Genomic DNA, 10,650 nt, shown 5'->3' on the forward strand with positions numbered 1-10,650 from the left:
GATTCACTTCTTTCCCGTAAATCCAGGTGCTGTCAGTGACAAACACGATGAAAGGTTTCACCAGGACATTGCTACAATGGAAAAACGATATCAGGGCAACTGGAATCCGTCAGTGCTTGCTGACTACTGTTGGACACTGCAGCGTGATGCACCGGACATTGAATACAAACGAAAATCAGGAGCAAAACACTTTTAATTATGTTGAACTTAATAGCGTATCAGAAACGTAAACGAAATTAAATACGTTATTGCCGGTATACAGTTAACTGTCTATTTCTCAGAGTTCCTACGTGATGAAGCAAAACCAAAACTATATTTGTGCATTCCCACCAGGTACTTGTCACAATCAGCAAAAACATTTCAGGAAGCAAAACGTTTAAGAAAATTATTGTGCAGTGTAATTTATGATTGCTTTTACCATACCAGATAACAGTAATGTGTTGACCTAGTTATTCTAAAAGCAGGTACTAATAAAAACCTTTAAGTAAAAGACCTGGTTTTGCGTCTTGTTTTAACAACTGGGCTTAAAACTAGTAATAAGTTACTTATGTGAAATGATTAACAAGTATTATGCACAGAATCGCAGTAAATGAAGTTAAATCAGACATTAAACACTAGACCAGAGTTTATAAGAATACACTAAAATACTTTTATAAGAATTCTGAATACACAACAAACGTATGTTTTTACTCTTTTTTTTTCGGGGGTGGAGGGAGGTATAAATTTTATAACAGTATTCAGCGAGACCAGAATTTTATAGAAATATTTTTCAAAAGTTTGCACAAAATTCCCCGAGATTAGAGTTTTATAAGAATAGACGACAAAAGTTTGTGCAAAATCCTATGAGACTAGATCTTTGTAAAAATAGCAAAGAACTGTTAATCAAATTAAATGAAACCAGTTTCGTACAAATACCCAACAAATACTTATGCAATTATATGAGAACATTGTAACGGATTTACTGTTATTTATTTAGTTTAATATCTACGTCTGTTTCACTTTCATGTAACACGTATTGTTAAATGTCTATTGCGCAAGTCCCATCTGTTCTCTAAATTTTCAAAAAATTCTCGAACGTAAGAACGAACAATATATGTTTCACGAAAACACTTGTGTGTCTTCGAATATTGCTGAATGACTATATAACAGCTATCTATCGCAAGGGCCTGGCATGGCCAAGCGCGTAAGGCGTGCGACTCGTAATCCGAGGGTCGCGGGTTCGCGCCCGAGTCGCGCTAAACATGCTCGCCCTCCCAGCCGTGGGGTCGTATAAGTGACGGTCAATCCCACTATTCGTTGGTAAAAGAGTAGCCCAAGAGTTGGCGGTGGGTGGTGATGACTAGCTGCCTTCCCTCTAGTCTTACACTGCTAAATTAGGGACGGCTAGCACAGATAGCCCTCGAGTAGGTTTGTGCGAAATTCCAAAAAACAAACAAACAAAACAATCTATCGCAAGATGCCGAGAGACAGTTCGGCCGCTACAGTTAGTATACTACAAGCCTCGGAAGCTATAATTGTGGTAAACGCTTATTAATCGGAAAATTACAGATATTTGACCAGGAAGGAACGTTCATAGATTTCGAACATCACGAACCGTTCAACTTCAGAGAATTAACTTCGGGCGTTTAGTATTTCTAAGAAGCCAACACACAACTTCAACAGAAAAACTTAAATATAAAGAATAGAGCTAGCTGGTATTCCTGTCACGTAAAGTGCACCTGTGTATTAACGTAATTTACTACCCCGTGGTCCCAGACAGTTGATAAAATATTCAGTTCCAATTAATATTAAAACTTCCGGCTATTTAAAATCGTAATACGTAACGTCCGAGATAAATTATGTTGCATAACACAATAATTTTGTAAAAAGAGGCAACAAAAGCTTTTCACAAAATTAATTTTCTTACACCAGAGGATTTGGCTTACATGAAATTCCTTTCTAAGCGCGTTTGGGTTGGAAGAGTTGTTGGTTTTCTCGAGTTTCGCGCAAAGCTACATGAGGGCTATCTGTGCTGTGTTGGGAAAGCTAAAGAAGAATTTAAAATACGTCTGAAGTTTATAATTTCTGTGTTTTTATATTATTGTTCTTGTTTAGTGGGGATAAAACCTCAAGTTTTATTATTATAAGCCATTGGGGGAACAAAGAATCGTCAGAAATACCTAACAAAATAATACGTAAAACAAAATGTGTAAAAACGAACAAAAAACAAGTAGTTAAAGTAGTTTGAAATTATATTAAAATATATTGATGTTTATGCAGTTAAAAAAAGAAAATAACATATCTCGTGTCATTAGTTTTAAATCAGAAACATGACGTTATTAAAGCTATCAAAGTGAAACTAAAACCTTTGAATTGATCTAACCATAAGAAGCAGAACAACCAGCCTTATAAATCAGGTCTACTACTTTTATTACCACGGGCTCTATTTCAAAGTTCAATCACTTATACCTTGTTGTTATTGACTTCCTACTTTCAAACCATAAGCGGTTTCTCGATGAGTCAGCAGTAAGTTTATGAACTTTAAAATTTGGGGCTCGAGTCCCCGCGGTGAACAGGATGGAGATAGCCCATTAGTAAATAAACCCTTTTGTGTCTACGAACAAAAAAAAATGTGCCTGTATGATAAACTCCTTACAGATTTTCTGCGTAGAAAAAAAATGTAAAGAAATATAGCATCAGTACTGCAAATTTTCCAACTAATTAGCGTTAGGGTTCTTTATGTATTTTATGTAGAAAACAAGTGATTGCATTCATGTGTTTGGTTATTTCTTTCCCCTGAATGCGCTAACCGTCCCTAATTTTGAAGTGATAGACTAGAGCAGTGTTTCTTAACCTTTTCATCGTCCTACCCCTGAGACTCTCCAGGGTATTACCGTGACCCCTATAATAATTTATGTAATGGTGAACTTTGAGTAAAGGTAGAATAAAACAAAACTATATAAAGATCCTAATTTACTGAAAATGTTACAAATAAATGACCTTGAGAAATGCTACAAGTGCTAAACAAATGTAAAATCCACGGAATTACTGAATATTATACAAAACCTACTGATTCACTCAGTGTGAGGGTTAATATAATGTATATATATATATAATGAGAAAATATACTAAATACGATAGAAACTTTGATATTTAAGTTTTAAGTTCGATGTATTAATATTATATAGTTAAAAATTTAGGCGATTCCAAACGTTGTAATATATGAAAATTTTTACTCAAATTTAGACAGCTGGCTGCGCAACAAGCATCTCGACGCGGTTCAACTGCCGCACCTCAGCGTGTTTCTCATTGGTGGGCAGTTACAGGCACTTGCCACAAAAACTACAAACTGCTCCGTGATTTCCCCAATAATTCCCAAACTTTCCCTGACCCCTGAGAAATTTCAAACGACCCACCAGGGGGTCACGACCCCCAGGTTAAGAACCACTGGACTAGAGGGAAGACAGCTAATCCTTATCGCTCACAATTAGCATTTGCTTGTACGTACGCAAAGAGTGGAAACCGCTGCTTGATTATAACGCCTCTCACTAATGAAAGGGCGAGTATGTTCTACAATGTGTTTGAATCCTGCAAGCCGCAGCTTCGGAGCCAGGCGCTCTAACCACCATCAAGCTTGTAGCACAAGTTATAAAAACAAATCATTGCTTTGGTTGATTTCAACGTGTAACCAACCCCTGTGCGAAATGAAACAACATCAAAGTCTGTCCTCGAGCGAAAACTGGTGGAACGTGTTCGTTTAATAATGAATGGTAAGTGTCGTCATTCAGATCACTTAGTATTGAAGTTTTAAAGATTTTATTGGTTTATTCTTGCGTTTAAGTCAGGCAGGTGACAAGAACCACAAATGAGGTTCTTCTGTGAAGTAAGGTGGTAAAGTTATTGGTTTGGTTTGTTTGGAATTTTGCGCAAAGCTACAAGAAAGTCATCTGCGACAGCCGGCCCTAATTTAGCAGCGTAAGACTAGTGGGAAGGCAGTTAGTCATTAACACCCATCGCCAACTCTTAGGCTACTCTTTTACCAACAAATAGCGGGATTGATCGTGACTTTATAACGCTCCCACGATATTTGAAACATTATGGAAATAAATTAATTTCTAGAAAATCGTCAACACGTTTATAAAAAAAAACAGAAAGCAGACATACATACTACAAAGATATATAAAGTCTTAAAATTAATGAACGTATTTATGAGTAGTTATAGAGAGGCAATACAGGACAGGAAATGTGGTAAATCAAAAGCTGACAGCGTACCAACATTGCTCACTACGTATTCTAACGAGCAGCTTTTTTTTTTTTTTTTGATTAAGAAAAACTTTATTTTATGTAGGCTGCTGTCTGTATCTGTATCTGCAGCGCAGATAGCTCTCGTGTAGTTTTGCGCGAAATTAAAAAAACAAACAAACAAACTGCATCTGCAACCTTATCCATTAATGATTTAAGTGTGCTGACGTACGGATATTACTGTTAAAAGAAAACTGAAATATACCACCACGAAATAGGTTTCTGACTAGATTCTTCTGAGATTCACGTGTTATGATAAAATTACTTATCTACGAATAAATATAGTTCAGACATTGCATACTCACAAAAAAGTGTCATTAAACTGGCAAATTATTGAAGTTTCACTTATTTTTGATGACAGAAAGATTTAATATCGCATAACTTCACCACGCAGTATTACCCGGAGTTAACTAACACTTCACAATTGTTCCATTGTCTGTTGAAAGTTAAGCACAAAGCTGTGCAAAAAACTATCTGTGCTCTGCCCATTACGGCTATCGAAACCCGGTTTTTCGTGTTGTAAGTTCGCAAAGATAACAATATGTCACTGTGGGTAACTGTTGGAATAAACAATATCGGCTAGGTTGTTAAAGCATGATGGTAACTCGGCACAAGTGTTAATAAATTGATCAAGTACGCCAGCTGTTTGAGTGATACATGGGTTCGTAAGATTAAAAGAAAATTTACAATTTATATAAAAACTAGCAGAGACCTGTAGAACATTTGCCGTCAAATCCATGTCTTTATTACAACAGTACTTCTTTAAATACAGGATTTATAGAATAGAACAAAATAATTCTAATCGCATACACCGAAATGTATAAGTCTACTTGTCTTAGGCCTAATATTAGTTAGGCCTTTTAAAAGTACGGCCTATATTCGATAAAGAGATAAACAAACACTCTAACTTGTTCAAGTTCTTTGCTTAAGTTTAATTAGGACTACATGTTATCGTGCTTAATACTATCAATAAATATATTTACAATGTTATTTTACTACCTAATGTTAGGTTTGTTTGTTCGGTTTGAATTTCGCGCAGAGCTATACGAAGGCTATCTGCGCTAGCCGCCCCTAATTTAGCAGTGTAAGACCAGAGGGAAGGCAGCTAGTCATCACCACCCACCGCCAAGTCTTGGCCTACTCTTTTACCAACGAATAGTGGGATTAACCGTCACATTATAACGTCCCACAGCTAAAAGGATTAGCATATTTGGTGTGATGGAGATTCGAACCCTCGACCCTTGGATTACGAGTCAAGTGCCTTAACCACCTGGCCATGCCGGGCCACCTAACGTTAGAACTTTTCCAAAATTGTGATAATATTTTAACGTTGTTTAAAACTCATAACATTTGTAAATTAATATGTAGAATTATAAATGGGCCATTATGTTAAAATATTAAATACTATTCATCATAATTCTATATGTTTAAAAACTTTGATATCAGATATCAGTTATTTACAAACTATTGCCAAGATACATATTTTAAAACACTGTTCCATATCTCAACTAATTTCTTCGCTAAGTCTTTGCCCGATGAAGTCTCTAGTACGACAACCGAAAGCTTGCGATACAAGTATTTTAACGTAGAGAAAATTCCGTTTATAATTCTACATGTTTTTAACATGTTCTTACAAAAAACATTCTACTAAAGTTTAATTTCATCTGCCTTTTGTTTACATCTTTGAAATAAATTGTAGTTACATGCTCATTTAGTTATTAAGGTGCCTGCGCATTTTCAGAACAAGCAGCAACTGAATGCGTGTGTTTTATAGTAGAACCTCATCGAGCCAGATATTGTGCTCACTGACTGGAATCGAACTACTGATTTTGGCGTTGTAAACCTGTATAGCGCCGGGGGACAACAACTAGGTATTATTATAAAAGATAATGAACAGAAAACGAGTGGTAAAATATGATTTGAATAAAATCATATCCAGTAGAGACTGAAAAAACTTTAAAACTCCCTTTGAGGCAATATTCATGTTAAATTATATGGTGAGAAGTTCGTAATGTCCTTTTATTAAAAATAAACGAAAAAATACCCCGGGAAATTAGGTTAATGTTTTTCGTTGTGCAATGTTTCGACGTATTCCTTTAGCGTTGAAACGGTCGTTAACTGCTTAGCCCTAAAGTCTAATCTAATAAACTAAAATAATTTATTTTAAGAAATAACAAAAGTGTTTATTAATGAATTCGCATTTTTTTAAAAATAAGACAACGATGTTATAAGTTCTTATTATAGAGTATAGATTATCGTTTATGAAAAATAAAAATAAAATCGCTTCCTAGTCATAAGAGCTTGTGTTAGTGACCATCCAGTTCTGGATTAGACGAGCTTTATCCTTTTTCTTTTCGGGAAAGTCGCAGCACCTGATGGAATCCGGAGGTTAAGAGGTGAATTAGGATGGGAGAAGGTGCTCATTTATACATGTGTCCTGTCAGGGCGTTGATCTCAGACCTGTCTTTCTGCATATCTCTTAAGTATTATTATGTTTCACAGCTCTTCCTGTTTCACATGGGTAGATTTTCTTGTAAGGTTGGCAGGTGGCTTCATAAACAACCCTTTCTCTGTACATGTATTGGAGGATCCTAAACATTTTGTCATATATTTACGTTTAACGCGTTCTTTTTGTGTTTCTTTTTTTGTTTGTTTAAGGCTTATCCGTACAATTGATTTATTAACTGCTCCATGTACTTTATTAATTATGGTGTCGCTCATGTGTGGTGAAGTATATACAGTAAAACCTGTCTAAGGCGGAATCGCACGGGACCAGGTAAAATTTCCAGCTCAGACAGTGAACGTGAATTCCCTTAATTATATATAATTTCTGAGCGGAACGTTATACTTGCTTGACTCAATGGAAGTAAGACGTTTGTGAATAAAGTTATTATATTGTTTATGCTATATTTATTAGAATAAGAACAAAGATAGACATTCAAAATATACATAAGTTCACAAAATCTTAAGCAATTTTATTTGAAGAAAGTGTCCAATTTCAACTGTTTCGTTTTTTTAATGGGCTTGCTCGTGCGATTAAAAGAGAACGCCAATTCTACGGCCTTTTTATGAAGTTCATTTTCCTTCTTCATCGAATGGTTTTATTTCCAGTCATTAAGTTTTGATTTATAGTTCAAAGAATTGAAATTATGATATCAAAGTTCCCATTTGTAACGCTAAATATGTTGACCACCCAATAAACTGAATAATTACGACTGATTTACATAAATTAATGCCATAAGCTGAATAAGTAACAGAAATTACCACTGTAAGTAAGAACCAGATGTAAACCGATTTTAAATCGGATTAAGACCCCGTATCGGCCAGGTGGTTGAGGCACTCGACTCATAATTCAAGGGTCGCGGGTTCGAATCCTCGTTGCACCAAACATGCTCGCCATTTCAGTCGTGGGGACATTATAATGTTAAGGTCAATCCCACTATTCATGGGTAAAAAAGTAGCTCAAAGGTTGACGGTGGGTGGTCATAGCTAGCTGCCTTCCTTCTAGTCTTACACTGCTAGATTAGGGACGGCTAGCACTGATAGTTCTCGTGTAGCTTTGCGCGAAATTTAAAACAAACAAAATATTAGCTGCAAGTTACAAAACTGATTGAAAGAACAGTTAATTATCAAATAAATTTCAAAAATAATGCTCGAACTAAAACAATAGCCTATTTAAAATGTTACTGTGAGTAAACGAAAAGTGTAACCTTTTTATTTTGTTTCTGGTAGAATGAACATATAGTTTTAGTTTAAAAAAAACATTCTTAGCTAACGCTCTAAATTAACTGCACTTTAAACTCAGGCACTGCTCAGTTAATAGGGGGCCTCTGGGTAATAAAATGCATTGACAGCCACCACATCAATTCAGGAAAAGGACGACGTTTTCACAAAAGACAGGTAAACTCAGCAAAGGGTTTTTAAGACTTTTCTTTCAATTGTCATATAATCGTCGAATATCCAGGAAAAACACGCCTGATCTTATATTTGTATTTAGTTTGTTGTTAAGCGAAAAGCTACAGAGTTGTTGTCTATGCTGTGCCCGCCTTGAGTATCTAAACCAGATTTTTAGTGTTATAAACCCTTAGATTTACCGCTGAACTAACGTGGGCTTTTTTTACCCTTGGGATCCCTATGCGCCTTATTTAAAACCACATAGCTATATTCATAACAAGCTAGTGAGACCAAACATGGCACGCGTTGTTTAGGTACAATGGTCGGTGTTCAGGTACAAACCTCCTTGAGGTAGTTATATAACTAACTACTTCTGTTATAGTAATTTCAAAATTAATGATAACCTGAAGAATGTTACAAAGTGTATCCTTCTAACTTCAAATCACATATACATCCGGGTAACAATAAAGATTCCAGTTAGTTTATATCTAACTAGAAAAGCTCGAGTTGTATGAATTAAAACCAATGGCGCAATTAAACCACATAAGGCCCGTGGAGCAGAATCTCATGGGGTTCATTAAACGAAAGGTTGGGAAGGGAATGGGGCCTGGGGATACGTATAGTTTGTCCAACCAGTAAGATGGGCAGTTATGTCCATGTAGAAAACGTGTGTGTGCAATTTTCTCATACATTAACCGAATTATCTCACCTCTACTATTTTGTACACACAGTTAAATGTTCATTCTGGAACTTAATTGTGAACGTCAGACTTTTTTAGCACCTATGATTTATCCGCTCTACTTTCATCTCGTCTGCTACAGACGATGAACGATAGAGTTATAGTGTTTGTGTTTGCTTTTAATTTTAGAACTCTTGTTCGTTACTTTTTGAATTTCGTACAAAGCTAGCCGTCCCTAATTTAGCAACGTAACGCTAGAGGGAAGGCAGCTAATCATCACCACCTGCCACAAACTATTGGGCTATTATTTTACCAACAAATAGTGAGATTGACCATTACTTTATAACGCCCCCCACGATTGAGAGAGGCGAGCATGTTTGGTGTAACGGAGATTCTAACCCGCGACACTCAGACTGCGAATCGAGCACCCTAACCACCTGGCTTGCCGGACCTTTTAGAGATCTAATTTCATTTTGCATGTGTGTTCAAAACATCAGTGTATAAAAGCTGTCAATGGCATTTTTTCAGTCCTAAAACTGATTTTTATTACATTCGAATTTTTTTTTAAACTGTCACACATTTGCTTAAAATCAAAATGCACACGAAATCTATTGAACTCGTTTTTCATCTTCGTTGACATGCGTCTACGTGCTAATCCTCCATATTTTTATTTTAATAATAAATTTTAGAGCCACTATTTTCGGATGACTGACAAGTTCTCGATAATGAAGTAGAAAATAATTATCTGTTAAATCTACATAAAAACGCCTTTCAATTAACTAAGAAAGTGTAAGTTACAATGCTTTCCAAACTCATAACTTATGTGTAACCCCATGTTTTAAAATGAAAAAAAAAAAAATACTTCCAGTGCTGCTACACAAATTCCTCAACTTTTCGATATGTTCCTACAAAATATTAACATTGTTAATTTTATAAGAGGCCCGGCATGGCCAGGTGGATTAAGGTATTCGACTTGTAATCCGAGAGTCGCAGGCTCGAATCCCCGTGGCACCAAACATGTTCGACCTTTCAGCCGTGGGGGCGTTATAATGTTATGGTCAATACCATTATTCGTTGGTAAAAGAGTAGCCCAAGAGTGGGTGGTGATGACTAGCTGCCTTCCCTCTAGTCTTACACTGCTAAATTAGGGACGGCTAGCGAACATAGCCCTCGTGTATCTTTGCGCGAAATTCCAAAACAAACAAATAAACAATACTTCTATAAGTTCTGTGCATAATGGATTCTTCTTTTTGTACAATGCCATCTATGGTAACATTTAAATTTCTTGTTTTCAAGAAATGCTAAGCCGATAGATCTTACATATTTAGTTTTATGGGCGGTGTTTCATTATTGTTTCTAACGTGGAGAAAAATATCATCAATAGAACCACAAATACTCAAGTTTAAAGATAGATGTATCATGAACGTATCATTGCAGATATCATAGGACAGGTTTGGACAAATAAGAAGCCTCTTTAGTGATAGAATAGCTCAAGCTTTGACAAGTTAAAGCCTGTGATGACCTTCATATCATACAATTAAATCAGTACAGACAGCTACTTTTAATTGCTAGTTGTTTAAAAAAAATCCAGAATTGCAACTCGTTATGGTGACAGATTAGACAATCCAATTAAAATGGTGCAATTTAAGAGTTCTTACAACCATTCTGTTACAAATCTGGGTAATTTTTCACAGGGTAACATACATTTGTATTCGCAATGACACCTTTCTAAAACTTTCAGATGCTGTTAGATCAAATCCCACAGCTTGTGGTGAAGTCACCTTTCGTCTGTAATT

Source organism: Tachypleus tridentatus, chromosome 1, assembly GCF_004210375.1.
Source record: "Tachypleus tridentatus isolate NWPU-2018 chromosome 1, ASM421037v1, whole genome shotgun sequence".
NCBI classification, from domain to species: domain Eukaryota; kingdom Metazoa; phylum Arthropoda; class Merostomata; order Xiphosura; family Limulidae; genus Tachypleus; species Tachypleus tridentatus.